We start from the raw sequence: 5,851 nt of genomic DNA, 5'->3' as shown, positions 1-5,851 counted from the left end.
AAAAAAAAAAGAGTGCTATCAGAATACAGTGGTCCCTCTGAGCTGACATGGCAGGGAGGTCAGAATTCGGGGCAACTGAAGTGTCTGGAATCTGCAAGACAGATGTCTTAGCTCACGTTGTCATAAAATAGACGGAGTGGTTTAAACAGCAGGACTTTATTTCTCACAGTTCTGGGAGCTGGGAAGCACTAGATCAAGGAGTCAGTGAATTCAGTTCCCAGTGAAGACTCTCTTCCTGGCTTGCAGACAGCCACCTGCTCACTATGCCTTCATTTGGCAAAGAGAGAGGAAGTGTTCTGGTCTTTCTCCTCTTCGTAATGACACTAATCTCATCCTAGGGACCCACAGTCATAACTTCATCTAAGCCTACTTACTTCCCAAAGGCCCCATCTCCCAATACCATCATCCTGGAGATGAGGACTGCAACATATGCATTTTAAGCGAAGGCAAACATTTAGTCCATAACAGGAGGGCAACAGAAAACAGAGAGCTGTGCAGAGGGGCGATGCTCATGTTCTGTGGGTTTCACCCATGAGTCCTTGACTGAGGACTAGTGTATACATGCACAGGGCAGGACTAAGCCAGCTTCCCTCATGGAATGGAGTCCAAGCTGTATGTTTCATGCCCCACGCCCTTGTGTGCTTATGGTGCAAGCTTCCCTCTGCATCTGTAAGTCATGACCCCTCCCCAGTGCTCCCCAGGCTCAGCGCTCTCAGCTCTTCACGTCTGTATTTGTTAATGTTGCCCCCATCCTGGGTCTTCCCCATATTCTTCATATAGTTGGATTCTTTTTATCTTTCAAGCCTCATTTTAAAGTCATATTCTCCAAGAGGCCTTCCTTGAACATATACTATCTATAGATGTTCAGTGGGTTTCCTTTTTTAATTTTTTGTATGTTTATTTTTTTTTTCAGAGAAGGACAGAGAGCACAAGTAGGGAAGGAGCAGAGAGAGAGACACACAGAATGTAAAGTAGGCTCCAGGCTCTGCACTATCAGCACACAACCCGACATAGGGCTCGATCACACCAAACATGAGATCATGACCTGAGCTGAAGTTGGATGCTTAACTGACTGAGCCACCAAATCACCCCTCCTTTGTTAATTTTTAAAATTTGTCCTTACTCCCATTATGAAATAAAACACAGACACACAAAAAACTGCATAAAGCGCATTTCGTGAATGAATTATTGTTTCATGAACACTTATACAGCAAACATCTTCTCAACCACTACTCGTGTCAAGAAATACAACTTTGACAGCCACCTCAGAAACCCCTCCATGACCCCGTACCCAGGAAATTTTCTCTGTTCCTGCTAAAGTAACTGAATTTCATAAAAATTGTTTCCATGCAGTTTTCTAGTTCTATCACATAAGTGTACATCCCTAAACATTATGCTCTTATCCATTTTTTAAAACTTATTTGCCATGTGTTTTAATTATCCTTACTTGCAATCCCTTTTTTATTTAATATTTAAAACTTTACAAAATTAAGGAATAATTTACATGCAATAAAGGGCATAGATTTTAAATGTATAGTTCAATGAACTTTGGCAAATGTATACATCCATGTAGCCACCATTTTAATGAGGGCATAGACTATCTGCATTGCAGATAGACACATAAATGCATGTGTCCCTTCCCCCAAAATTCATATGTTGAGGCAATGGTATTAGGAGGTGGGGGTGCTGTGGGTAATAAGATCATGAGAACAGATCCCCCATGAAATGGATTAGTGACCTTATGAAAGAGACTCCAGGGAGTTTGCTTGCCTCTTCCACCATGTGAAGACACACAGAAGGTGCAATGAGGAAGTGGGCTCTCACCAAATACTGTATTTGCCAGCATCATGATCTTGCATTTCCTAGCCTCCAGAATTATGAGACATAAATGTTTGTAGCTTATAAGCCACTCAGCTTATGACAGTTTTCATTATAGATATCTTTAGGGGTTTTTTTTACATGTGTTTTTGTATTTGTTCCTTAATTCACACTCACCATATTGCTTTTATAATCATAAACAAGCTGATTATACAAATAAAGATGCTGTAAGGGAAATTTGTGTTTAACTACGATGCATGAAAGTAGAATAATGGAGCCATTTTAGGCCACGTTACACTAAGCAAAGATTTCATTTCTATGCTTCTGACATTGCTTTGGTTCCGCAGTCCACAAATCCAAAGAAGGCTATGTAAGGGAGTTGTTAATACTTATAAAAACATTATGGAAGTAAAACAAACATGTAATGAAACCATATGGATTTTTAGAAGTGAAGGCTCCCATATCACAAGTATTAAGTTACTGTAGAACCCATTGCCTAGCACACAGTATGTTTTTAATTAATGTTTGTTGAATGCATGAACAGGCATGTGAAGACCCTGATGACATAATATGACATTGTGTGAAGGCTCTATGCACACCAGTGTAATTAAAGAAATGTCAACATGAACACCAAGAAGACAATGTATCTTGGAAGACAATCTTGATCTTGGAAGATGAGTATGCAGGTCCAATGAAAAGGTCCTAGAGAGAAGGTAAAACATGAGCTGAATCTTTAAGGATTAATGGAAAATCCATGAGTTAAATCAGTAAAGGCATAACCTTCCAAGTAGAAAAAAACAACATATGAAAGGGCATAAATGTGGGGTAAATATATCATATCCTGGGATACAAGGCATTGGGAAGGGCTGATATACAGGATTTACCAATATGCAGAGAGTTGGAGTCCAAGCTTGGGAGGTTTGGGAGGAAATAAAGACCACCAAATAGCAATGTGAACCACCTGTGTTTACTGCTTGTCTGGCAAAGCAAAGACATGACACTCAGGTGCTAAGTTCAGCCACTCACCGAACAGAAAGGGCTAGATATAGGATGAAAAGAAGGAAGTACACGAGGTGAGGCATAAATCTGAGTTTAGTTCTGTTTGGCTCAATGGGGGACTGTAAATTCTCCATGAATGAAGATTCATGTTGTTAATACTAGAAATATGGATTTTAAATGTTCTAGGATGAGTTGGGTGAGGTGCAGGAGAGTATGGAGTCATTCCATAGACACTCTTGCTCAAGTTTGCAAGATTTTTTTTTTAAATAAAAGAAAGCAGGGAGAAGCTCATTAGGGACTCTGGGGCATGCTAAGAAATTTCACCTCTTTTTCACCTTGTTTACTCACCAGCCTCTTATTTGGCCTTACTTGTTCCAGCCTTGCATTCCCACAATCTATTCTCCAGAGCTTGTAAACCAAAGCTTGATTGTGTCCATTTACCAGATATTTCTCAAAGATCTGTCAAATGATGGGCACTGATTCCTTTGCTTTTTGCTTTTGTTACTTTTACAAAGTCCAAAGTGCTTACTAGGACACCCAAGTCTGTCTAAAACCTGATGCCATTCTCCTTTCCTGTTTTGTCCTTCATCACTCTACTGATTAAGTCATCTTCTGAGCCAGTGGTGCTTTGAAGTTTGGTTATCATTTTTAGCTCCATCACTTATACAGTCATGTGTTTCTGGGTATGTTTCTAAGCCCCTTAGAGTCTCAGCTTCCCTATCTATCATATACTGTAATAATAATGTCTACCTTCTAGGGTTGAGTTGCAGATCAAAACTGATCTTGTTCATAAATTACTTAGCTCTGTGTCTGACACATAGGAAAAGCTCATTTTATGATGGCTTTTATTTTGGGGTTCCATGAGGAAAGATGGAGACATGCAAATGTCTGCTTGTCCCCCAACTTTTTTCCTGGTAAAACTGAATAACCTGGTGCCACTTCAAAACTAATACTTTTCAAATATTTGTTCAAAATTCATTTGGAGGAGAGTTGAACCTTGCTCAGAAAGATATCAGCTCATCAAGGCAACTGATCAGACCCACTCTCCTCAGGAGGCAGCTTGTCATTTCTAGCATTCAGCTTCTCCCTGGTGACCACTCATTGCTCTCCCACTCCACCCAGTCATCCTAGGTCCCAGTGCTATATGAGTTCCTTGGCAAGGGACAGATACAGAAGAATTTACCATCAGCCTGCAGCCAAGTCAGCATTAATGTTCTAGCAAGATGAGTGGGGAGAATGATTCTTTTTATTGCTTTTCCTAGGGCAGATATCCAATTACAGCTTTCTTTTTACCATATTTGGAATATAAGAGGACAAATTCTTCCTAATTTTTAGAGAAATGCATAAAGCAAGCAAGTATGTATAATAGTGTATTTTCAGACCTTAGATGTTCTTTCTTATTGTAGATACGCAGCTCATGCTATAGAAAGTCTAGCTGAACCTTGCCTAAGGACACTAGATTGCAGTAATAGGTCATTAATGGCAAGGTCAGGAGTCTAAAACCCCACTTACGGAATGTTCCTGAGGATCTTTCCATAAAAAGCTGCCCAGGCTGTCTTGCAACCCACGCCTTTATTTCACTGAGTCTTTTGTCTACTCTTCTTCCATGTTCTCCATGTTCCATCCGTATTCATTTCCTAGGGCTGCAGTAACAAACTACCAAAAACTTGCATGGTTTAAAACAGTTCTGGAGCCTAGAAGTCCAAAATCAAGTTGCCAGCAAGGTTGGTTCCTTCTGGGAGCTGTAGGGGAGAATCTGTTCCATGCCGCTTTCTACTTTCTAGTAGTTGCCAGAAATTCTTAATTTTCTTGGACTTGTAGACACTTCACTCTTTTCTTCCTCTGTCATCACATGACGTTCTCCATTTGTGTCTCTGTGTCCACGTTTCCTTCTTTTTATAAGAACACCAGTCGTTGCCTATTCTAAGTTCAGTATGACTTCATCTTAACTTGATTTCATCTGTAAAGACCCTCTAGGACCACATTCATAGATACTGGGAGTTAGGACTTGAACATATCTTTGGGGAAGCATAGTTCAATTCACAACAACCTCCATTTAGCAGATACCTGTCTCAGCTTAGCCAAGTCAGAAACTATGGCCTGAACATACTTTTTAACATAACTGTGCCTCCTGGGTTCCAAATTATATTTTTTCCACTCATATCTTTATCTTGATGGCCAAGTCAGTTACTTTTTTCCCTGTGTTTTCAGTTTACTAAATAAAGAGCATATAGATTTGAGGGTTTTATGTTCTGAATAAGTGCATTTTCAATCTGTATTCAAAACTGAGCTCAGTAATTTTTATTTTACCTAATGTGATGAGGATGCATTTTCAGTACTGATTATAAAAACAGCATTTTTTTGAAAAACAGAAGAACAAAAACATTTTCTATTACAAGTACCATATCAGAATACCTTTATTTCTCAGCATCCATATCTTTAATTTTTATGTATTAGGCCCAAGACTAAATATCAGCTGTTATGATAGCAGAGAGCAAATAATTTATTCATGCATTATATTTCTTTTTTAAATTTTTTTTAATGTTTTATTTATTTTTAATACAGAGAGAGAAGAGAGAGAGAGAGAGCATGAGAGGGGGAGGGGCAGAGAGAGAAGGAGACACAGAACCAGAGCAGGCTCCAGGCTCTGAGCTAGCTGTCAGCACAGAGCCCGATGCGGGGCTCGAACTCACAAACGTGAGATCTGACCTGAGCCGAAGTCGGAGGCTTAACCGACTGAGCCATCCAGGCGCCGCTCATGCATTATATTTCTGTCTAATCTTTCAAGCTACTTTATCTAGTAAATAAAATTATAGTTGTCTTTCCAGAAGTGATTTTTTTATGTGTCCTGTAATTGTGTAACAGGTACCTGGGATTATAATATATAATATAATACATGTTAAGACAGAAGGGCTTTAGGCACTAACATTCTGAGATTTTAGTTAAATAATTAGCTTTGAAGATACATATACACATATATATGAAGATATATATATACACATACACCTATATACACACATACATATATGAAGAT

Source organism: Suricata suricatta, chromosome 1 (assembly GCF_006229205.1).
Source record: "Suricata suricatta isolate VVHF042 chromosome 1, meerkat_22Aug2017_6uvM2_HiC, whole genome shotgun sequence".
NCBI classification, from domain to species: Eukaryota; Metazoa; Chordata; class Mammalia; order Carnivora; family Herpestidae; genus Suricata; species Suricata suricatta.
This window is presented reverse-complemented; position numbering follows the sequence as displayed.